Source organism: Giraffa tippelskirchi, chromosome 1 (assembly GCF_054371585.1).
Source record: "Giraffa tippelskirchi isolate mGirTip1 chromosome 1, T2T-mGirTip1v1.2.pri, whole genome shotgun sequence".
NCBI classification, from domain to species: Eukaryota; Metazoa; Chordata; class Mammalia; order Artiodactyla; family Giraffidae; genus Giraffa; species Giraffa tippelskirchi.
In genome coordinates this window covers 125,595,482-125,621,671 of record NC_137275.1, presented here as the reverse complement: position 1 = coordinate 125,621,671, position 26,190 = coordinate 125,595,482, and the positions used below count along the sequence as shown (strand labels likewise).

Genomic DNA, 26,190 nt, shown 5'->3' with positions numbered 1-26,190 from the left:
CCCAATGTTCATCACATCACTGTTTATAATAGCCAGGACATGGAAGCAACCTAGATGTCCATCAGCAGATGAATGGATAAGAAATTTGTGGTACATATACACAATGGAATATTACTCAGCCATTAAAAAGAATGCATTTGAATCAATTCTAATGAGGTGGATGAAACTGGAGCCTATTATACAGAGTGAAGTAAGCCAGAAAGAAAAACACCAGTATACTAACACATATATATGGAATTTAGAAAGATGGTAACGATGATCCTATATACAAGACAGCAAAAGAGACACAGATGTATAGAACAGTCTTTCGGACTCTGGGAGAGAGCGAGGGTGGGATGATTTGGGAGAATGGCATTGAAACATGTATATTATCATATTTGAAATGGATCGCCAGTCCAGGTTCGATGCATGAGACAAGGTGCTCAGGGCTGGTGCACTGGGATGACCCAGAGGGATGGGATGGCGAGGGAGGAGGGAGGGGGGTTCAGGATGGGGAACACATATACACCCGTGGTGGATTCATGTCAATGTATGGCAAAGCCACTACAATATGGTAAAGCAATTAGCCTCCAATTAAAATAAAAAAATTTATATTTAAAAAAAAAGATGAAATCTTGCCATCTTTGAAAACATGGATGGACCTTGAGGGTATGATATTAAATGAAATAAATTAAACAGAAAAAAAATACCATGTGATTTCATTCATATGTGAACTATTAAAAAAATAAGAAACGAATGAACATCCCAAACCAAACCAAACAAAGAAAACACATAATACCACATAACACAGAGAATAAAGTAGTAGTTACCAGAAGAGGAGAGTTGGGGAAGAGCAGATTAATAAAAGTGGTCAATTATATGGTAATGGATGGAAAGTAAACTTCCGATGGTGTACACACTGCAGTGTTTACAGAAGTCAGTGTACGACGCACACATGAAACATATGTTATAAGTCAGTGTTACCTCAAGAAAAAACTAAATATAAATAAAAATGTTTTAGAGTATTCTTCAGAGAATATAATATAGGTCAGAAGTTTGGATCTACATAAAGAAAGGAAGGAAGAATAAGTGAAGGTAAAATAAAAGCTTTTACATTTTCTTATTAATTGATTTAACAGATAACTATTTAAAGTAATAATAGTGTAATATATTTGATTGTGTATGCTTATGTATTATGTAAAAGTACTTGTATGTATGTATACATATATATATATGCTTATATATATATAAGTGAAATGAATGACATCAGTGATACAAAGGACAATAGGGAGGAATTAAGATTATTTTCTTTTTATAAGGCACTCACCCAACACTTGAAGTAGTATAGTGTTATTTGAAATTGAACTTCATTTAACTGTAAATGAAAATTGGGAACTCTAGGGCAAACACGAACAAAAGTTACAAAAAAAGAAAAGACTAAAGTGCTAGGACAGGAGTGAAAATGGATTCATATAAAATACTTAATTATAATAACCAAAGTCCCAAAGAGCAGAAGACAAAAACAGGAAAAAAGAGCAAGGTCAATAAAGAGAGTAAAAAATATGCTAAATATTTACTCAACTATATTAGTAATTACTCTGAATGCCAATGATCTAAATGCTTCAATTAGAAGACAGAGATTGTCAGAGTGAATCAAGAAAAAAAGAACAATTATATGTGGACTAAAAAAAAAACACCACACTTTAAATGTAAAGACACACATAGATAAAAAACAAAAGGATGGAGGAAACAGCACCATACTAACACTTGCCATAAAAGCAGCAAGAGCGGTATTAATTTCAGAAAGAGCAGACTGCAAAGTAGGTAAAGTTACCAGAGATGAGAAGAGCATGATGTAATGACAAAGGGGTCAAGTATCCAACATGATATCAAAATCTCAACTGCATCTGTGCCTAAAAAGTGTCTGTTTGAGGCAAATGTAAAAGAACTTCAGCAAGAAATATGATTCCACTGTTGTCGATGAAGATGTCAGCACCCCTCCATCAGAAAACAGAAATTCCAGCAGCAGAATTTCAGTAAGGACACAGTTAACTCAACAGCACCATCAGTCAACTGGGTATGATTGCCATCTGTAGACTACTTCATCCAACCACAGCAGAACATACATGGAACATTCACTAAGATAGAACATATTCTGGGTTATAAAACACATTTTAACAGGTTTAAACCAATAGAGATTATTTAATGTCTCCTGTCAGACCACAGTGGAATGAAACTACAAAGTCATTAACAGAAAGATAACTGAGAAATCGCCGAGTGGAAAAGATTAGGCAACATGCTTCTAAATAACACATCAGTCCAAAAAAGAAATCCCAAGAGAAGTTAAAAGATATTTTGAACTAACTCAAAATGAAAATGTAACTTATGAAAATTTGTGGGATGCAGCAAAAGCAGTGCTTGTTGGGAAATTTACAGCATTGAATGCATGTATCAAAAAGAAAAAAATAATTAAAAATCAATCATTTATGTGTTCACCTTAGGAAACTGGAAAAATAAGAGCAAATTAAATCCAGAGTAATCAGAAGAAAAGAAACAATACTTAGAGTAGAAAAAAAGACAAATTACTAATATCAGAAATGAAAGAAGGGACATTTTTCATAGATCCTATGCATAATAAAGGGATAATATAAGGAACTGTATTCTCACACATTTGTTAATTTAGATGAAAGGACCATTTCCTTGAAAGTCATAATTTGCCAAAACTTAAAGAAGAAGAAATAGACAATAGGTTTATCTTCATTAAATAAATTGAATAAATAATGCCCTTCCAAAACAGAGTGTACCAGGTCCACATGGGTTCACTATGAATTCTATCAAACATTTAAGGGAGAAATTTTAACATTTCTCCATAATCTCTTTCAGAGGCTAGAGAGAGCTGTAATAATTCCTTACTCATCCTACAAGGGCAATATTTCCAGAATATCAAAACTAGACAAAGATGTTACAAGAAATCTAGAGATCAATATATCTCTCATGTCTATCAATGAAGAATCTTCAACAAAATATTAGCAAATCAAATCAAACAATGTATAAAAAGATTTATACTCTATGACCATGTGGAATTTGTTCCAGGTATGCAAGACAGTTTCAACATTTGAAAATAATTAATGTAATCCATCACATGAACTGACTAAAATAGAAAAATCACATGATCATACCAATAGCTGCAGAAAAAAGTACAAGACAAAATTCAACACCCATTTATGATAAAAACTCTTAGTACACTAGGACTCGAGGGGGAACTTCTTCAACTTGATAAAGAATATTTGCAATAAACCTACAGCTAATACAGTACTTAATTGTGTGAAACTAAAATCTTTCCTACTAAGATCACACAAAAGGCAAAGATGTCCCCTTTCAACACTCCTTTTCAATATCCTACTGGAAGTTCTAGATAATGCAATAAGACTAAAAACAGAGGAAATATTGGGAAGGAAAAGAATCATGGTTTTGTTCACAAGTGAAGTAATAATTGTCCACACAGAAAATATGAAAGAGTTAATAAAAGAACTCCAGGAACTGATAAGCAATTACAGGAAGGTTACAGAATATGTTAATATACAAAAATCAATCATTTTCCTACATACCTGAAATGAATGCATGGAATTTGAACTTAAAAACACAATACTTGTTATATTAGCATCATCAAAAACAAAATATTTAGGTATAAATTTAATAAAATATAGAAATCTACATGATATAAGCTATGAAACTGATGAATGAAACCAAAGGTGAACTAAATAAATGGAGACATTTCATGTTCATAGACAGGAAAACAGTGTCGAGATGACAATTCTTCCAAGATTATCTATAGATTCACTTAAGTATCAATAAAAATTCCAGCTAATTATTTTGTTGATATCAACAAAATGATTTTAAAGTTTACCTAGAGAGGCAAAAGACCCAAAGTACCTAACTCAATATTAAAGAAGAATAAAGTTGTAGAACTGACACAATCTGACTTCAAGTCTTACCATAAAGCTATAGTAATTAGATCAGTATGGTATTGGTGAAAGAATAGACAAATAGATCAATAGAATAGAAAGCCCCAAAATAGACTCCCATAAATGTAGTCAACTAATCTTTGATAAAGAAGCAAAAATAATGCAGTGGACAAAGACAGTCTTTTCAACAAATGGTGCTGGAACAACTAGACAACCACATACAGAAGAAATGAATCCAGACAGATACCTTGCATCCTTCACAAAAACAAACTCAAAATGCATCATAGACCTAGATGTAAAAAGTAAAACTATAAAATTTATAGATTATAAGTTTTATAGTTTATAAGATTACAGTTTATAAGACTATAATATCACAGAAAACCTAGATGATCTTGTGTGTGTTAAAAACTTATTAGACACAAGACCAAAGGCATGTTCCTGTAGAGAAATAATTGATAAGATGCTGCTGCTGCTGCTGCTAAGTCGCTTCAGTCGTGTCCGACTCTGTGCAACCCCATAGACGGCAGCCCATCAGGCTCCCCCATCCCTGGGATTCTCCAGGCAAGAACACTGGAGTGGGTTGCCATTGCCTTCTCCGAACTGATAAGCTAGATGTCATTAAAAGTAAAATCTCTTCTATTTTAATAACAAGAGAATGAGAAGACAGGACATAGGCTTGGAGACAATATTTGCAAAAGACATATCTTATAAAGGAATATTATCTGAAGTATATGAAGAATGCTTAAAACTTGAGAGTAAGAAAATAAACAACCCAATTTAAAAAATGATATAAAGACATGAACTAATACTTGAGCAAAGAAGACAGAGATGGGAAATAAGAATATGAAAAGAAGCTCCGTATCATATGTCATCAGAGAAATGCAAATTTAGAAAACAATGGAATACCACTACATACTATCAGAATCAAATTCAGAATACTAAACAAATTTCAAAATACTGATAACACCAAATGCTTGTGAGGATGTGGAACAACCACAATTATCATACAGTGCAGGTGGAAATGCTAATGCTACAGCTACTAGGAAGACTGTTTGGTAGCTTCTTAGATAATTAAACATACTGTTACCATAAAACCCAGTAATCCTACTTCTCTTTGGTATTTACCCAAAGGAGCTGAAAACTTATGTCCATGCAAAAAAAAAAAAAAAAAGCTGCACAAATATGTATATAGAAGCTTTATTCCTAATTGTCAAAACTTGAAAGCAACCAAGATGCCCTTCAATGGGTAGATACTGTAATACATCCAGAAATGGAATATTATACAGCACTTCTGTCAAGCCATGAAGCGACACAGAGGAAGCTTCAGTACGTATTACTCAGTGAAAGTAGCCAATATGAATAGGTTATATACTATATGATTCCAACTATATGACATTTTTGAAGAGGTAAAACTATGTAGGCAGAAAAAGACCAGTGGTGGCCAGGGGCTGGTATTAGGGTGTGGGTTGGGAAGGGATGAATTAGCAGAACACAGAATTTTTAGGGTGGTGAAATTATGCCATAATGATTATATGTCATTATGTTGTTTAGTCTTACTAAAGACTAAACCTGTGTTCGACTCTTTTTAAACTCCATGGACTATAGCCTGCCAGGCTCCTCTGTCCATGGGATTTCCCAGGCAAGAATACTGGAGCCAGTTGCCATTTCTTCCTCCAGGGGATCTTCCTGGATCAGGGATCAAATGCATGTCTCTTGCATTGGCAGGCAGATTCTTTACCACTGTGCCAAAGAATTGATGCTTTTGAACTGAGGTGTTGGAGAAGACTCTTGAGAGCCCCTTGGACTGCAGGAAATTCAACCAGTCCATCCTAAAGGAAATCAGTCCTGAATATTCATTGGAAGAACTGATGCTGAAGCTGAAACTCTGATACTTTGGCCACCTGATGTGAAGAACTGACTCTTTGGAAAAGACCCTGATGCTGCGAAAGACTGAAGGCAGGAGGAGAAGGGGACGACAGAGGATGAGATGCTTGGATGACATCACCAACTCGATGGACATGAGTTTGAGCAAGCTCTGGGAGTTGGTGATGGACAGGGAAGCCTGGCTTGCTGCAGTCCATGGGGTTGCAAAGAGTGAGACATTACTGAGCAACTGAACTGACTGACTGACCAGGGGAAGCTGTATGTCACTATACATTGATCCAAATCCAAAGAATACACAAAAGCAAGAGTGAACCCTAAGTTAACATATGGACTCTAGGTGATTACAACATGTGCATGTAGGTTCATCAACTGTAGCAAATGTACCACTGCCTGTGGATGTTGAAATGGAGAAGTAGGGATATATGCTGCTGCTGCTGGTAAGTCGCTTCAGTCGTGTCCGACTCTGTGCAACCCCATAGATGGCAGCCCACGAGGCTCCGCCGTCCCTGGGACTCTCCAGGCAAGAAAACTGGAGTGGGTTGCCATTTCCTCCTCCAATGCATGAAAATGAAAAGTGAAAGTGAAGTCACTCAGTCGTGTCCAACTCTTAGCGACCCCATGGACTGTAGCCTACCAGGCTCCTCCGTCCATGGGATTTTCCAGGCAAGAGTACTGGAGTGGGGTGCCATTGCCTTCTCCGATATGGGAAATCTCTATATGTTCCTTTCGATTAATTTTGCTTCAAACCTTAAACTACTCTAAAAAAAATAAAGTCAATTTAAAATTGAAATAACTTTAATCAATGATAAATACAAAATAGAGCATTACTGGACCATCTATGGATCATCCTCCATGCTTCTATGATATGGATAATTCCTATTATTATCTCCTTGTTGCAAAATAGACAATCTAGAGCAGGGCTTCAATGAGCACACCTTTACTACTTTTCTACTGGAGTAGAAACACTACTTTTACTGCATAAAAACTTCAGAAGCAATTCTGACATGAAAATAAATTGTAGCAGTATACAGTTTAAAAGTATAAAGGAAAGAGAATGCTTGTACTCAACAACAGTGACCCAGCACACACTCATTTTTTCAGGTCTCTTCCTGCAGTACATATCTTAACTTGAATGTCACTTCATTTATAGCAGGAGGTTGGTTAAACTAAGGAGGTTAGGGGGTAAATTTTCACACATATATCGTGTACTTAATATTTGATCAATTAATTAAAATCTAACTTGCAATGGAGTTGTCATTCCCATGATAAATCTGAATACATCAGTATCTCTAAGGCTTTCTTGATCAAAAATATGTTACACTGAGATAGCACACACATATGTATATGTGTACAAATGTAGAAAACAAACAGACATTTCCTAAAACAATACTTCTGGTATGTGTTTTTCCCCATATCCCATTATTATACTTAAAAAGTACTGATTCTGAATCAAAAGGTTGAGTTTTGGTTTCTCACCCATAATCTGAAAAACACTATTCTAGATAAATGGCAACCCACTTCAGTATTCTTGCCTGGGAAATGCCATGGACAGAGAAGCCTGGTGGGCTATAGCCCATGAGGTTGCAAAAAAGAGTTGGATAGGACTTAGTGACTAAAAAACAACAGGTACTGTACAATATTGTCATTGGTACTAGGACAGTTATTTGGAAAACTATTTGTCCTCATAAATAAGAAAACTGATGCAATAGAATCAATTCCATAATATGTCTTTCCTAATTATGCCATTTTCACATTAAAAATGCATATCCTTTTAAAAATAACACCACTTAATTTTAAAGACAAATTCATTAATAAAACATAACTCTTAAAACCACATATATACCCACACAATTTTTAAAATTTATTTTATTAAAGTATAGTTGATTTACAATGTTAATTTCTACTGTACAGCAAAGTGACTCAGTTATATATATATATATATATATATATAAATACACACACATTATTTTTCATATTCTTTTCCATTATGGTTTATTACAGGATATTGAATTTAGTTCTCTGTGCTATACAGTAGGACCTTGTTGTTTATCCATCTTGTATATAATAATTTGCCTATGCTAATCCCAAACTCCCAATCCATTTCTTTCCCACCCCACCACAACCTCCCCTTTTTAAAATTTATTTATTTTAATTGGAGTATAGTCACTTCACAACACTGTGGTGGCCCCTACAACACATTGACATGAATCAGCCACTGGTGCACATGCGCCCCCCGATCCTGAAACCCCCTCCCACCCCACCCTATCCCTCTGGGTTGTCCCAGTGCACTGGCTTTGAGTGCCCTGCTTCATTCATTGAACTTGTACTGGTCATCTGTTTTACATATGGTAACATACATGTTTCAATGCTATTGTCTTATATCATCCCACCCTTGTCTTCTCCTACATAGTCCAATAGTCTGTTCTTTACATCTGTGTCTCTCTGGCTGCCTTGCATATAGGATCATTGTTACCATCTTTCTAAATTTCATATATATGCATTAATATACTGTATTGGTGTTTCTCTTTCTGACTTACTTCACTCTGTATAATAGGCTCCAGTTTCATCCACTTCGTTAGAACTGATTCAAATGCATTCTTTTATATAGCTGAGTAATATTCCATTGTGTATATGTAGCACAACATCCTTATCAATTCATCTGCTGATAGACATCTAGGTTGCTTCCATGTCTTGGCTATTGTAAACAGTGCTGCAATGAACATTTAGGTACATGTGTCTCTTTCAATTCTTGTTTCCTCAGTGTGTATGCCCAGCAATGGGATTGCTGGGTCATATGGCAGTTCTATTTCCAGTTTTTTGAGGAATCTCCACACTGTTCTCCATAGTGGCTGTACCAGTTTGCATTCCCACCAACTGTATAAGAGGGTTCCCTTTTCTCCACACCCTCTCCAGCATTTATTGTTTGTAGACTTTTTCATGGCAGCCATTCTGACCAGTGTGAGATGATACCTCATTGTGGTTTTGATTTGCATTTCTCTAATAATGAGTGATTGTGAACAATTTTTATTAGACACAAGTTCATATAAAAATTTTGCTGTAAAGCAAAATTATACCTTTCCTCCAAAACAGGGTTATATTGAGTTAAATTTATAATTCTGTCCCTAGCTAAAAATGTCCTCAGATTAAGACGTTGAGCCTCTGTTTTATTCTGGGAAAACTGAGATGATTCCTGCTATTTTTCTAAAGAGATAACAAATGTAATCACTAAGAACTCTTTAGAGAAAGCTTTACTAGAAATAATTATTTCTTAGTAGTCATGTACAGATATGAGAGTTAGACATTAAAAAGACTGAGCACTGAAGAATTGATGCCTTGGAACTGTGGTGCTGAAGGCTCTTGAGAATCCTGTGGATAGCAAGGAGATGAAACCAGTCAATCCTAAAGAAAATCAGTCCTGAATATTCATTAGAAGGACTGATGCTGAAGCTGAAGGTCCAATACTTTGGCCACCTGATGTGAAGAGCCAACTCATTGGAAAAGACCCTGATGCTGGGAAAGACTGAAGGTAGGAGGATTAGGGGATGACAGAGGATGAGATGCTTGGATGGCATCACTAACTCAATGGGCATGAGTTTGAGCAAGCTGCAGGAGTTGGTGATAGGGAAGCCTGGTGTGCTGCTGTCCATGGGGTCGCAAAGAGTCAGACATGACTGAGTGACTGAAATGAACTGAACTGAAAATCTCTCTTAAAGTGTTAGTGACTCAGTTGTGTTCAACTCTTTGCCACCCCATGGACTGCAGCCTGCCAGGCTCCTCTGTCCATGGGATTCTCCATGCAAGAATACTGGAGTGGGTTGCCATTTCCTTCTCCAGAGTATCTTTCTGACCCAGAGATCAGATCTGGGTCTCCTGCTTGGCAGGCAGTTTCTTTACCCTCTGAGCCACCAGGCCTGCTCTAGCCATCTTTATATTTTATGTACATATTCAAAAATAATGGAACCATACCATTTTAACAATGTGATATAATCCAGGCATTTTATCAGTTGGAACAAGCATTCTAGCTTGTTAACTAGTTGCACAGTGAAATTTTTTTTTTCTTTCTATTTCTTTCTGATGGAAAATCCAAGAATACATTTTCTGCTTCAGTAATCATCTCAAGCATCTCTCTAGTTTTTGCCTTTGTTCATGCTCAGTTGCTCAGTCGTATATTACTCTTTGCGACCCCATAGACTGTAGCCTGCCAAGCTCCTCTGTCCAAGGGATTTCCCAGGCAATACTGGAATGGGTTGTCATTTCCTTCTCCAGGGGATCTTCTCGACCCAGTGATCAAACCAGAGTCTTCTGCTTGGCTGGTAGGTTTTTACCACTGAGCCACTATTTTTAACATTTGTGCGGCCAAATTCATTGTAAACTGTCAGAGCTTCAGGAGACACAGGACACATGGTATGCTAGTTGGTCATATGATGGTGACAAGGTTGGTTATAGGGTGACAGAGGAACTCATTCAAATAATGTATTTTAGAAGCGGTGTATTATGCAGACAACAATTCTCTCAAACATGGACAGCATCAAACCTGAGACTGTCAATCATATATGTCTATCATATTATATACTGAATCCCCAATTTATCCACATGTCACACAGGTGCTGTCTAAGGACCTACCACTACTGCAAAACTTGCTATATTTTTTGGTATCACAGTTATAGTATTAATTCATTAAATATAATCAGGGTAGTGTCTGAGTTCAAGTAAACTCTGCCAAAAGCAAACTGGCATGAAAATATTTTCTTATTCACCACTCTCTCCACAGAATAAATCTAAAGGTCAACTGCACACATTATTCAGAGGCTATTAACTAATATCAACTAAACTTCAATTAAAAATAAATTAAAAAGAGCAACTGATGTGAATGAATCCTTTGATAGAAACATGATGTTATTTCCCTGTCTAGAGCCATCTCAACTTGAGTCTTCACTAATGGCTGATCATATTCTAAACATATACAGACTCTGAACCGACTATAGCACAAGGAAGTCTACTCAGTGCTCTGTGGTGACCTAAATGGGAAGGAAATCCAAAAAAGAGGGGATATACGTATATGTATAGCTGATTCACTTTGCTATACAATTGAAACTAACAGAACATTGTAAAGCAGATAAACTCCAATAACAATTTCTTAAAAATACATAGCACTGTGAAAAAACAAAAACCAAACATTGGGAATGTACTTCCAATGCATAATTCACATGTACTTCAAAGAATGACTGGATAAACAACCTGTGATACATTTATACAATGAAATACTAGCTGACCATAAAAAAGGACTTATCGATCGATCGATCGATTGATCGATCTATCTATCTATCTATCTATCTATCTCTCTATCTATCTATATGTAAAAACTAGGATGGCTCTTAAGATCATTATGAAAAAAAAATGAAACTGTTAGCCACACAGCACACAGTAGTGTCCGACTCTTTGCAAGCCCATGGACTGTAGCCCATCTGGCTCCTCTGTCCATGGAATTCTCCAGGCAAGAATCCTGCAGTGGATAGTCATTCCCTTCTCCAGGGGATTTTCCTGACCCAGGGATTATACCCAGGTCTCCTGCATTGCAGGCAAATTTTTTACCTTCTGAACCACCAGGAGAAGCCCAAGGGCCTTATGCTAAGTAAAAAATAAAACCCAATCTGAAAGGAATTAAGAAAAAATACAAACTTGTATCTAATCTGAAATTCTAAGTCCAGGGTTCAGTGAAATTCAGGCAAATTCCCATGAACCAATTTGTTAAGGAGAATATATAAATATATTCCTGTGTCTACCTTGAAAATGTGGAAAAAGCAAACTTCACATGCCATACTTTATAACCCTCTGGAAAAATTTCTGCCTGGTTGCCTTTTTGGATGTCCAATACTACACCTGTCAACTGCAATCTGATTTTTTTTCTTTTTCTTTTTTTGCTGCCAAGCCTGTCCCTGTCTGAATCACTCTCCCTGAGAAATCAAAACCCCTGAGAATAAAGATTGAAGGGAATCATGAGATACGTCCAGTTATCTGAACACATCTTAAGTAATTTGCCATGAGCCATAATCTATAAGTGAAAGTTTGTTTGTTTTTTTTCACAGAGAGGAGAAAACCATGACTGGAAAGTGGCTTGGTCATCATCTTGGTTCCTAAAATGAAAACACTGTCTGAAAATACAGTAAGGACAAATAAACAATTTTGTAGATGTGCAGATGGATGTGACACAATCTTTCTATTAAGAAATCGCAACATTTCATCACTTTCATTTAAGCATTCCTTCTTTTGCCCTTCACAGACTTCAGAATGAAGGAGATCAATAAATAAGATTACACTCGGCACCTTATACAATTTTTTTTACCAGTTGGGGGCACAGCCATCCAATTATGGTGTGAGATTGGCTGAACTTTTATTACCATTTTTTTGCCAAATTATTCAGATGAAATTTTTGGAAGTTCATTTGGTAGAAGCACTCAGCACTGCATGGATGTAAATTGCTTTTGAGCTAGACAATGCAATGCAGTGCATGAGATATAGTGCCCAAAACAGAATAGTTACATTTTAATTTTTGATTTAATGATAGACCAATGACCTAAGGGAGAAAATTTCATTCATTTCATGAGAATTCAGAGAACAATATAAAACAAGAATGATTTATGAAAAAAGTCCACAATTGCCACATTCTTTTTCTAATAATTATTTTCATCCAATTGATGTAGAAATGCTGGGAAGTATGAAGTGTTGTGGAAATTCCAATATTTCCTATCGGACTCTTTGTTCTTATATCTGAAGCCAACAACAAAAACAACAAAAGTCTCAACATCAGAATTAATGTCCAGTAATGTAGATATCACAGATTTTAGTTCATTCTGTACATTTAGTGTATGCCAGGATCTTGGCCATGAAATTAAAAGACCCTTGCTCTTGGGAAGAAAAGTTATGACCAACCTAGATAGCATATTCAAAACCAGAGACATTACTTTGCCAACTAAGGTCCATCTAGTCAAAGCTATGGTTTTTCCAGTAGTCATGTACGGATGTGAGAGTTGGACTATAAAGAAAGCTGAGCATCGAAGAACGGATGTTTTGAAACTGTGGTGTTGGAGAAGACTCTTAAGAATCTTCTCTCTTGGACTGCAAGGTGATCCAATCAGTCCATCTTGAAGGAAATCAGTCCTGAATATTCATTGGAAGGACTGATGCTGAAGCTGCAACTCCAATACTTTGGCCACCTGATGCAAAGAACTGACTCATTTGAAAAGACCTTGCTGCCGGGAAAGATTGAAGGCAGGAGGAGAAGGGGATGACGGAGGATGAGATGGCTGGATGGCATCACCATCTCAATGGACATGAGTTTGACTAATCTCTGGAAGTTGGTGATGGACAGGAAGGCCTGGCGTGCTACAGTCTATGGGGTTGCAAAGAGTCGGACATGACTGAGCGACTGAACTGAACTGAAGGATCTTGGCATAAGGCAGATCATATCAAGGGCAAAACAGTCTAGAAACACTGTCCTTGAAGAGCTTTTATTTTATTTTCATCATTATTATTATTGGCTGCTTGGCATGTGGGATCTTTGTTCCCTGATCAGGGATCAAAACCATACCCCTTGCAGTGGAAGTGAGGGGTGTTAACCACTGGATCACCAGGGAAGTCCCAAAGAGCTTACATTTTAGTATGTGAAAATAGTGGGGGTGGGGATAGAACCTACTACCCAATGAAATTGTCGAGTATATTTTACTGCTGTATCAAAAATGAAGCATGGGGCAGGAAATCAAGGGTTGGGGGCTATGGCTGGTAAGGCAGCTCCTAAATGCAGTAGGGTGGCCAGAGGAGGCTTTTCTGAGTGAGATCTGAGTGAAGGTTCCAGGAATATATGGGGAGAGGCAAGCAGATACCTGAGGAGAGAGCTGGAAGAGAGTATGGTGGATTCATTCAAAGACGGCTAGTAAGCCAGTGTGCAGGTGCAGAGCTCACGGAGGATGGAGGGGATGCAGGCAGGTGAGCTCAGAGAAAGGAAGAATCTGCAGGCCATTGTGAGGATTCCAGCATTTGCTCTGAGTCAAATGGAAACCACTGCACAGCTCTGTGCAGACCAGTGACACGGTCTGACCTTCTGACTTACGCACAAGGATCAACCCGGCAACACTTGTGACTTACGCACAAGGATCAACCCGGCTGCTGTGTTGCAAATAGACACTAGTGAAATAGCCATAGAAGCAGTTGCTGAATGGATCCAGAGTTCAGGAGAGAAGTTGAGAATGGATGTCTCTATCAGGGAGTCACCAGCATGATGAGAGATGTTGGACATGCTCAGAAAGGGAGACTTTCAAACAGAGGGGAGAAAAAGCCCAAGTTTAAGTCCTGAAGCACTTACCTCCACATGAAGAACAAGGGGGAGAATAGGAAATAGCAAAATATTAAGAAGCAACTAATGACATAAATGGAAAACTAAGACTGATAGATATTCTGGAAACCCTGTGAAGAAAGTATACCTTGGAGGAGAAACTTGTTGGCTGTGTGCATCATGACTGTGAAAGTTGCTTGTGAAAGTCGCTTAAGAAAGATGAGTAATAAGAAGTGACCAAGTTAAAGTTACGGTTTTTCCAATAGGCATGCACATGTATGGATGTGAGAGTTGGGCCATAAAGAAGGTTGAGCATCAAAGGATTGATGCTTTCGAGTTGTGGTGCTGGAGAAGACTCTTGAAAGTCCCTTGGACAGTGAGGAAATCAAAACAGTTAATCCTAAAGGAAATCGTCCTGGAAGGACTGATGCTGAAGTTCCAATACTTTGGCCGCCTGATGCAAAGAGCTGACTCATTGGAAAAGACACTGATGCTGGGAAAGATTGAGGGAAGGAGGAGAAGAGGACAGCAGAAAATGAGACGGTTGGATGGCATCACTGACTCAGTGGACATCAATCTGAGCAAACTCTGGGAGATGGTGAAGGATAGGGGAGCTTGGCGTGCTGCAATCCATGGGGTCATAGAGACAGATGAGACTTAGTGACTGAACAATGACAACAAATTGGCTTGAGTACCATGGAGGTCACTGGTGGTCTTGATGGAGAAGTTTCAGGGAGGTGGTGAGATAGCAGTGCTTTGAAGACTATGAAATAAAATTAATATTTTATGGCAAGACAAGAAACATTTAAACAGAAAAAATTCTTCTCTGCCCTTTTTTTTTACTCTCTCCCCTCTACTGTGCATCGAGTATCTACATTATGCATCAAGCAAACCTCCCATATTGGCAGAAACACCTGCTCAGCCATAAAGAGCAGCATTCTAGCATCAGCAAGATAGCTCCCTAAAGATAGCATTCCTTCCTGATCCCTTAAGGTGTCACATGGTGCTTATATCTGGATTCTGTAAACTGTCAATAATACATCATTGAATTTACAGCCCTCTGTCTCAAAAAGTGTATATAACTGTGCTTTGACTTCTAACGGGAGGAATAGTTCATGGAGCTTTCTGGTTTGCTGTTCTTGGGTTTTAATCCTCAAATTTGACTTGAGCAAAGCTTCTATTTCTTCCCCAAATGAACTATTGATAAGTTTTCATCAACGAGAGATAGCAGTAGAAGAAGAATTAGTTGTAAAATCACAGAAATATATTATCTCTCAGTTCTGAAGTCTAGAAGTCTAAATGCAAGGTGTTGGACAGGAGCCTTCCTGGCCTCTTCCAGCTTCTGGGAGCCACAGGCCCTTCTGGGTTTATGGCAGCATGAATCTAACCTCGGCCTCTGTGCATGGCCATCTTCCCTCTTTGTCTGTGTCAAAACCTCCTTTAACATATAAAGACACTAATCACCTTCCTGCTGCTGCTGCTGCTGCTGCTGCTGCTAAGTCGCTTCAGTCATGTCCGACTCTGTGCGACCCCGTAGATGGCAGCCCACCAGGCTCCCCCATCCCTGGGATTCTCCAGGCAAGAACACTGGAGTGGGTTGCCATTTCCTTCTCCAATGCATAAAAGTGAAAAGTGAAAGTGAAGTTGCTCTGTCGTGTTTGACTCCTAGCGACCCCATGGACTGCAGCCTACCAGGCTCCTCCATCCATGGGATTTTCCAGGCAAGAGTATTGGAGTGGTTTGCCACTGCCTTCTCCCTAGTCATCCTAGAATAAAGGAAAATGGTATAGTTGGAGTTATTTGCAGAACAGAAATAGAGACACAGATGTAGAGAACGAATGTATGGACACCAAGTGGGGGAAGTAGGAGTGGGGTGAATTGGGAGATCGGGCTTGACACATATACACTATTGATACTATGTATAAAATAGATCACCAATGAAAACCTACTGTATAACACAAGGAACTCTACTTAATGCTCTGTGGTGACCTAAATGGGAAGGAAATCCAAAAAAGAGAGGATACATGTGTATATATGGCTGACTCACCTTGCTGTACAACAGAAACTGACACAACATTGTAAAGCAACTATACCCCAATAAAAATTAATTTAAAAAAGGTCAACCCTACGCCAATATTAGCTCATCTTGCTGTGCGTGTGCTAAGTCACTTCAGTCGTGTCTGGTGTCTGACTCTTTGCAACCCCATGGATTGTAGTCCACCAGGCTCCTCTGTCCATGGGTTTTGCCAGAGCAGGAATACTGGAGTGGGTTGCCATTTCCTTCTCCAGGGGATCTTCCTGACCCAGGGATAGAACCCAGGTCTCCTGCATTAGCAGGTGGATTCTTTACCACTGAGTCACCTGGAAAGCACAATCACTCACTAAAATAAAGGATTATTACTATTATACATCTAACTGCTTCCTTTTCTGTGGCTCTCTGAATTTGTAATACCACACATAGCATAGAGATACATGATAACACTGTAATATATCAACACACTAAATTATGAATTATCATATACACAATCCTCTATCCCTCTCAACTTTAATGCAATTTGCTTAGTTTATGACTTATATTGTGAGTTATTATAAGATATATGTGTACTCTTTTTAAGGCTTCCTAGGTGGTTCAGTGGTAAAGAATCCTCCTGCCGACAAAAAAGAAGAGGGTTCGATCCTTGTGTCAGGAAGATCCCCTGGAGTAGGAAATGGCAACCTGCTCCATTATTCTTGCCTGGAGAAGCCCATGGACAGAGGAACCTGGTGGATAGTGTCAGAACTGAATTTAACTGTAGGACACATAACTGGTGTGTAAACACTGCTTGGTGTATAAACATTCCACACCTTGTAATTGGAGGCAGAGTCTGAATAAGCAATTGTAGACATATCTACCAGATGCAGGTATTAGACCAGGAGTCTTCATGGCCTAGACTTCCAGGTGGTGCTAGAACCAGGTGGTAAAGAACCCACCAACCAATGCAGGCGACTTAAGAGATATGGGTTTGATCCCTGGGTTGAGAAGATTCACTGGAGAAGGTCATTACAACCCACCCCAGTATTCTTGCCTGGAGAATCCCATGGACAGAAGAGCCTGGCAGGCTACCATCTATAGAGTTGCGAAGAGTGGGACACAACTGATGCAAATTAGCAAGCATGCTTCATGACCTATGCTTTTGAATATTTAAAGCCTACTAAAAAGTTAGATGGACCAGCCCTGAATTTTTTCACCTCTCCTTGTCCATTTCCCTAGGACTATGACTGTTATATTGTGGGGTATAAGGGAGACGGAAGAAGAAAAATTAGGGTTATTTGACTGAGTAAATGAGTGACATGGAAATTAAGTGAGCCAAGTGAAAATTAGGCAATTTTCATCACTTGAAATCAGCAGGAATGCACTTAAAGACATACCATAATAAAGCTCTTAAAAATACTTGGATTCTGAGCATGGTACACAAAACTTCATCTGATATATCAAGTTAATTCTTCTCGAATCACTGTTAGGTAAATTTTTAGCATTTCAATGTATATTTGAGATAATAGAGAAGAGAAATGGTTTAGACATCGGAGGCATTCAACTGTGACTCTAAGGTATAATTTGCAGATCATCACATGGTTTTTAGATAAAGATCTGTCATAAAGAACAAAAAGGAAAAGAGAGAACCATTACTGAAAAGAACTGGAGAAACACACAAGGGGAGATAAAACATTTAAAGAGAAAGTCGTGTGACGTGGGGAACATTTTAATTACAGTGGCATCAATAAACTCTGCACAACTTTACAGGGAAAATATTACAACATGAGCAGACCAAGTAAGAAGAAATTAAGTCTCCAGGAGAGGGCAGAAAGGTTATCTTTTCTAAGGCTACTGCTTTGCGGCACAGATGAGAACCTCCATTTGAATTTCAATAAAATAGTTCCGGGAACCCTACCTGGTGCTCTGTGGTGACCTTAACGGGAAGAAAGTCCAAAAGGCGGGGATGTATGACTATGTATAGCTGATTCACGTTGCTGCATAGCAGAAACTAACACAACATTGTAACCAACTATACTCCAATAAGGGCTTCCCTGGTGCCTCATGGGTAAAGAATCTGCCTGCCAATGCAGGAGATGCAGGTTTGATCCCTGGGTAGAAAATATCCTCTGGAGAAAGGAATGGCAACCCACTCCAGTATTCTTGCCTGGGGAATTCCATGGAGAGAGGAGTCTGACGGACTACAGTCCACGGGGTCTCAAAGTCGGACACGACTAAGTGACTAAACAACAAGTACACACTAGCTATGGGAGAGCTCTAGAGTCTGGTGTTGAGTACCTGTGTGTGTGCTATTGAGAGGGTAACAGGCAGGAAGGCCAGGGGTCTCCAAATGGAGGAAATGGGCTGCAAGTGTCAGACATCTGTATCTCTCTCTTAAGTGGCAGGAGGAAACAAGTGTTAGATTTTTTTTCCCTTCTCTATATAAATTTAAAAGGAGACTTCCTCTTAAAATTCTGTGTTGCCATGACGATACTGGCTCCATCTGAACTTAACTTTTCTCAAACCTTGAGCTAACCATTGTGTTTTTCTTATGGAAATGATTGTCTTAAGCCATGTTAATGAACTATGTGTTTACCCTAGACTATGTCTTCAAGTTGGTTCTGCCTAAGACTCAGAACCAACTTGACAAACCAGTATGTTTTACTCATGCAAATGTCCTCTTAAGCTATGTTAATGAGACTATCTTTGCTTGGAAACATGCCTTTTTTTCAAGATTCATGTCAATCATTTTATGGCCCAGGACAACTCACCTTATGCCAATGTTATCTCAAAATGCATGTTGTGGGTGAGGGGCCTGGTGCCAGTCTCTGAGTTTTGAGACATTTCTTTTCCCCAATTAGCAGACTGATAGTAGCTCTATAACATCCAGCTAAAGACTAGCAGGGGGCCACTATTTCTGCCCCCTTCTGATGCCCATGTCAGAAGCTTCCTGTATCTCTTTTATACTTTAATTACACAAAAGCTCTGAGTGATCAAGCCACTTCACTGGCCCTGGATTGAATTCCTCTCCTCCGGAGGCCAAGAATCCTGGCGTCTTTCGTGGTTCAGCAACAACTTTTCATCTTGGGGGCTCGTCCAGGATTCTTCAGGACAAGGTAAGGAAGCTTGGAGCTCTAGTTCTTTGTTCTCCTAGCAAGTGTGTTTTCTGCTGTACTTTACTAACTCTACTGTGTGCTTCTGTGAATTAATGACATGACCTGCGTGAAACAAGTGAGGAGCCCTGCTCTGCTGTTCCACAGTAACCTCATATGGCTTATGGCAGAAACCTGTCAGGGAATTATGCCGACCTGCCAATGCCAAGAGACACTCAACCTCTCTGCGAAGGGAGCAGCCAGAGATGGACGAAGCGTGTAGACCGATCTCTCCTTTCTAGGTCAAACTTTTCTGTCTTTCTGACCATTTCATAACTTCTTGGGAATTAGAACTACTAACCTAATCTGTCGGATTGTTAGGGGAAGCACACTGATTGAAACCGCCTACCCGGGCCAGGCACCACAGTAACTATTTGCATGAGTTGTTTTACAACAGGCGGTCCTAGTAAGGAACACAGAACTAATAAGCCACCACGAACCAGAAGAGTTTGGTAAAAGTCAAAATGAGACACCACATGTCCGACAACCTCCCAGAATCCTTCTCTCTGGCATCCATCTTGGCTGAACAAGGTGTGCACCACCAGGAAGGACTCTTGAGTTAGAATGATTGGTTAAAGACAACCCGTAAACTAATCCCATCACCATAAAACCAGAGACTGCAAGCCATGACAGAGCTGTTCTCTTGGGTTCCCTTACCCTGCTGCTGTCCACCCGGGTGCTCTTTCCCAATAAAATCTCTTGCTTTGTCAGCCATGTGTCTCCTCGGACAATTCATTTCCGAGTGTTAGACAAGAGCCCGGTTTTGGGCCCTGGAAGGGGTCCTCCTTCCTGCAACAGGATTATAGACTTTCAAGGGACTTGTGATCTATGCTGTTAGTGTGTACTGTTACTTAGGTCCCAAACTTGGATTGGTAGTCAGGAAGCACCTAGTCTCACTAGGAGTTGAAAGTTCAGAAGCTAGATGGAGCTCTAGCTCCAAGAGCATCTCTCAGGTTAAAGGTTACTCAGATAGGAAGTATAGCAGGCTTCTTCCTTTGGTAATGCTAGCTCTTAGTGGACCAGAGGAGGCTCTCCAATGGCTTTTGTCCCAACTCCTTAGATATTCTTTCTGTGGAATCTGTGAGAATGAATGAACTGGAAGGACTGGCCCTAATAACTCAAGGACAAAATCACTTTTTCCTCACTGGCCAGCCCTTCACCCTCTCTTTTACTATCTCTGATACTGGTGTGGTGAAGCTTGAAAGGACCATCTTGGTTTTATGTTTGTACTGGTCTTATTGTGGTCAGGAATATATTCAGAGTCATGCACAGGCACTCAGGAGATGAATGTTTCCCCCAGCGCTCTTAGCTTGGGAGGCATTCTGGAAGGTTACTCTGATTGCTCCCCTTGTGGCATCAGAGGCAAGCAAAGTTTTAATGGCGAGGAACAGAACATCAGTCTGGGATGCCATCAGGTCTACCCCTGGTGCATCTCCACCCTGCCTCAGTGGTAGAGCTGGGAGGGACGAGTATGTTGCCTGTGTCAGTAAGGGACAGACTAAGTCCGACCACGGAAGGAAAGCTTAGGTGTAAAGTCTGTCTACACCCCCATCTAGAGCAGGGAGGGATGCCTCCGGTAGAAAGATGGCGCTGGTTGCTTTTATTCCTCTTACAGATGGGAGCTAACAATTCCAGCCTCACTCCTTTGAACTGTATCCTGAAAAACTGAGATAGCTTTGATCCCCTGGTCTTCCAATGTGTTACTGCATGGCCACAGTACCCACTGGAGGACAGCAAATGGTGGCCAGTTGGAGGGTCTCTTAAGTATGATACTGTTTTACAATTAGACCGGTTCTGTAGAAAACAAGGGAAATGGGTAGAAGTAGCATATGTGTTGCCCTTTTTCTCTCTGTGAGACGTGCCAGACTTATGTCCTAAGGGTACAGATTTGGGTATGAAACTTTCAGCTCCCTCCTGTCCTCCTACTTTGCCCCTGTACCCGGGGCTCCAAACTGAGCAAACTAAAAGTCAGGGAACCCCCCCAGGAAGGGTTGCCTCAGTCTCAGTAGAATTTCAAACAGTCCCAATTGTGGTTGAGACTATATATATAGAAGCCTTTACAGGACTAACTTTACTTTATGACCTTAGTTGGAGAGATGTATGTCCTGGGACAGACGCTAACTCCTGACTGAAGAACTTGAGTTTTTGGGAAAGCAGTTGCCTAGGGAAGAGGGAGGACTAGATAGCCACTCTCCCTACTGGGAATCAAGCAGTCCCAACTATTAAACCAAACTGGGACTATAACACGGCTAAAGGAAGATGGGATCAAAGTCATTATGTCAGATGTATTCTTGAAGGACTCAGGCAAGTGCATGCTAAGACTTTAAACTATGCCAAACTGGCAAACATAGAACAGGAAGCGAAGGAAGCTTCTGGTAAATTTCTAGATAGACTGAGGGAAGCCCTTCACAGATTCACTGAGATTGATCTCAAAAGTGAAGAGGGAAGAGTGATCTTAAAAGATAGATTTCTCACTCAGTCAGCTCAAGATATCTGCTATAAGCTATTAAAACAGGCATATAGACCAAGTCAGACTTTAGATAATCTGTTGCAACTGGCTCAGTCTATTACGGTAGGGAACATGAGAAAAAGAAAGGCAAAGGAACAGGCAGAAGCCCTTGTAATGGCTGTCAGAACCATTCTCAAACAGCCTGAGAAAAATGCCCACAGGGACCCAGGTGAAAAGGGATAGGTTTGCTATTACTATGGAAAGGAGGGGCACCTCAAGTGGGATCGCCCTCAGGCATCTAAGCCGCCCCCTGGCTCCAAGTCTGGTCTACAAGGTACCGCACTGGAGGAGAGACTGCCCCCAGAGGGGTAGGTTTCAGGGGCTGGTCTCTAGACAATCAGGACTGAAGGTGCCTGAGGGTCCCCACACAAGCTCCCGTCCTAATTACACCTGAGGAATCCCGGGCATTAATAACTGTGGGGGGCCAATCCGTTGATTTCCTTTTGGACCCTGGGGCAACTTACTCTGGGCTTACTGAAGCTCCTGGCCCACTTTCTCACTGATCCACTTCCGTAGAGACTGTTTGGATGAGCCAGATGTTATTATTTCAGTCATCCTCTAAGCTATAACTGGGACTCTCTGCTATTTTCACACGAATTTCTGATCGTGCCAGAGTCTCCCTCATCCCTTTTGGGGAGGGATGCACTAAGCAAGGTCCATGCCTCTGTTTTCATGAATATGGAGCCCTCCCTTTCTCTCCCTTTAACTGAACAAAATGTAAATACTAGAGTGTAGGCTGATGGAAAATCGTGTGGGTCAAGCACAAAATGCTATTCCTGTAGCTGTCAAGCTCAAAGACCCACATATATTTCCAAATAAAAAGCAGTATCCACTGAAACCTGAGATTAAGGAAGGGTTAAAACCTATCATTGAGAATTCAAAGGAGCAGGGGCTATTAATTCCCTGTAACAGTCTATGCAACACTCCTATTTTGGGTATAAAGCAATCAAATGGTAAATGGAGACTAGTTCAAGATTTATGTATAAAAATGAGGCGGTAGTTCCTTTACACCTCGTGGTGCCTAATCCTTATACTCTATTGTCTGAAATTCCCGAACAAGCCAAATAGTTTTCAGTTTGCTTTCTAGAATTAAACCTATATTAAATCATCCTCTACCTATGACTTTAAGACAATTGAGAGGATTTTTTGGAATCACAAGCTACTGCCGCATTTGGATTCCAGGTTATGGGGAACTTGCCTGGTCTTTATATAAACTTATAACTGAGATTCAGCAGTTCTAAACCGACAAGCTGGTTTGGTCTCCAGATACTCAAAAGGCCTTTAAGGCTCTTCAGACTGTTCTCCTGCAAGCTTTGAGCTTGCCCATAGGGTCAGAATTTAATTTGTTTGTCACTGAAAGAAAAGGTATGGCCTTGGGAGTTTTGACACAACCCTGAGGGCCTCACCAGTAGCCTATAGGAGTGGAATCCTAAACTCTAAGGTTAATATTTGGATGAAAGACAGTAGGCTTCCTAAATATCAGTCATTGTTGTTAAAAGGACCAATAACTAAGCTTAAAGTTTGTGGAAATTTAAATCCTGCCACTTTCCTTCCTGAGAAGGAAAATGAAACACCTGATCATGATTGTTCCCAATTTCAAACTTTAAACTATGCAGCTCGGGAAGATCTGATGGATACCCCCATTAGACGATCCTGACATGGAAATATTTACAGATGGCAGTTCTTTCGTTCGGAATGGGAAGCATAAAGCAGGTTAGACCGTGGTGACGGCTGAACAGGTTTTAGAAGCAAAATCTCTCCCCCTATGAACAAGTGCTCAACTAGTGGAGCTTGTGGCTCTGACCCAAGCTCTAGAATTAAGCAAAGGGCAGAGAGTAAATATCTACACTGATTCTAAGTATGCTTATTTGACTTTACATGCTCATGCTGCAATATGGAAAAAAAGACAGTTTAAAATGGCAACTGGAGAACCTATTAAGCATTTCAGAGATACTGAGAGACTTTTAACTGCTATGTATTTTCCTAAAGAAATAGCTGTTATGCATTGCAAAGGGCACAGCGGGGATGAGAGTAAAGTAGCCGAAGGTAGTCAGCTGGCTGACTGTCAAGCCAGAAAAGTGGCACTTTAGAAAACCCCTTCACTGCAGATGCCTTTGATCTGGACAGGTCTTGTGGAATAGGAAAAACCACAATATAACTGAGGGAGAATTAGAAAGATAATGAGAAAAGAGGAGCAAAGATTACTGATAAAGGATGGCCACAGTCCGAGGATGGACGATTACTGAAAATGCTCAGTGGAAAATTCTTAAGTGTTTACACCAGAGTTTTCATCTGGGTGTTGAGAATACTTACCAGATGGCTTCTCACTTGTTCGAAGGTAAAAATGTAATGAAAACTTTAAAGAACATTATCACAAGATGTGAGGTTTGTCAGAAAAATAACCCAAAGACTGAAAAGCTAGCAAAATCTGAATTACAACGAAGTGGAAAATATCCTGGAGAGGACTGGGAAATTGATTTTATTCATATGCCAAAAGCTAATGGATATTCTTGCTTACAAGTTTGGATGGATACTTTTATGGGAATGGACTGAAGCTTTTTTTCCCTGTCGTAGTGAACTGGCTAAGGAGGTTATAAGGATTTTAATCCATGAAATTATCCCCAGGTTTGGGCTGCCATGGAGCTTTCAGAGTGACAATGGCGCCGCCTTTAAAGCTTCTGTAACTCAGGGGGTGTCTAAAGCTCTACGAATAGAATATCACTTACACTGTTTCTGGAGACACCGATCCTCAGGAAAGGTTGAAAAAACTAATGATGTTATCAAAAGACATCTGCGCAAATTAACTCAAGAGATGCAGGACAATTGGATTAAAGTTCTACCCATAGCTTTAATGAGGGCTCGAATTGCTCCCAGAAAGGAGGGACTGTCCCCCTTTGAATGTATTTATGGAAGGCCTTTCTTACACACAGACATTGTTATAGACCCTGAAGCCTTGGACTTAACTAATTATGTAACTCAACTTTCAACTTTTAAAAGGCATTAATGGAACTCTGGGAGGTGACTCCTGACCCAGCCTCTGAGTCAAGCAAGCCTCTATTTGAGCCAGGAACCGAGGTCCTGATAACACCTTGGGATCTGGGGGCCAATCTCTCTGGGAAGGGCCTTACCATGTTATTTTGTGTTCTCCCACAGCTGTCAAAGTGCCAGGAATTGATTCGTGGGTACATCACACTCGAGTTAAGAGATGGCACCCTGACCAGAACTAAGTGACTTCATTTTATGTCTTTACTTTCTCTGCTCTGACTTTGTACTTTTCAGATGGGCCTGATAATCTATGTGAGCCTGCTTCTGCTGACTCCAAAAGTCCTGAGTCTGCCATTTGATCCTCAAGACAATCCCTTCCAGTCCTGGGATCACTCTTACGCTGTATTCCACAATCGGTCTAACTGCTGGGTCTGCTAAGGGCTCCCCTCTTCATCATTGGAAGGCTTCTTGTGGTGGACATCTCCACTTCAAGGAAAAGACTTTCTCCAAGTCTGCAAATACCTTCAACAACAGCAATTGTATGTGAGGCCTTTTCTTAATCTGATGACATCTAACAGTCCTAATATGGACTGGTGCAACACTTGTACCTTAACTATGGACATAATGTGACTTTTAATTTTGCTAATTGTTCTGTTTCTGCTGTTTGCTTCCTGCATCTGTAACTGTGTAACTGGATTTGTTTCTAGTTGCATGAAAGCTTTAAGTTACAATTGGTTGCTCAAACTCCTGTGACTGAAACAGCTTCCTCCAACTACTACTTGGGGCCCCTGGATCAGAGACCCTCAATATGAGGGTTAGGAGAATATGTTGCCTCAACAATTCAATGCCCCTTATCAGCTCGGAAGCAGTTACAGAACAAGAATGATGCCCCTTTCCCCTAGGCAACATAATTCTCCTAAAAGAAAAGCGGGGAATGAGAAGGTAACAGGCAGGAAGGTAAGGGGTCTCCAAATGGAGGAAATAGGCTGCAAGTGTCAGACATTTGTATCTCTCTCTTAAGTGGCAGGAGGAAACAAGTGTTAGATTTTTTCCCCTCCTCTATATAAATTTAAAAGGAGGTTTCTCTTAAAATTCTGTGTTGCCATGATGACACCTAGCTCCACTTGAACTTAACTTTTCTCAAACCTTGAGCTAACCATTGTGTTTTTCTTATGGAAATGATTGTCTTAAGCTATGTTAATGAACTATGTATTTACCCTAGACTATGTCTTCAAGTTGGTTCTGCCTAAGGCTCAGAACCAACTTGACCAGCCTGTTTGTTTTACTCATGCAAACGTCCTCTTAAGCTATGTTAATGAGACTATGTCTTTGCTTGGAAACATGGCTTTTTTCAAGATTCTGTCAATCGTTTTATG

At 39.9% G+C, this 26,190-nt stretch overlaps 1 protein-coding gene and 1 long non-coding RNA gene across 2 annotated transcripts in view; one reads left to right on the top strand and one right to left on the bottom strand.

Moving 5' to 3' along the window:
* LOC145537904 (uncharacterized) overlaps positions 1-12,024 on the top strand; it is a 39,275-nt gene extending 27,251 nt beyond the window's left edge. Inside the window, exon 5 of the long non-coding RNA XR_014076481.1 lies at positions 11,915-12,024. This is a non-coding gene — a long non-coding RNA (uncharacterized LOC145537904). The remainder of the gene's footprint in view (positions 1-11,914) is intronic.
* The window catches only part of GALNTL6 (polypeptide N-acetylgalactosaminyltransferase like 6), a 1,429,734-nt gene that overhangs the window by 638,009 nt on the left and 765,535 nt on the right, over positions 1-26,190 (bottom strand). The gene's annotated exons all lie outside the window — the stretch shown is intronic.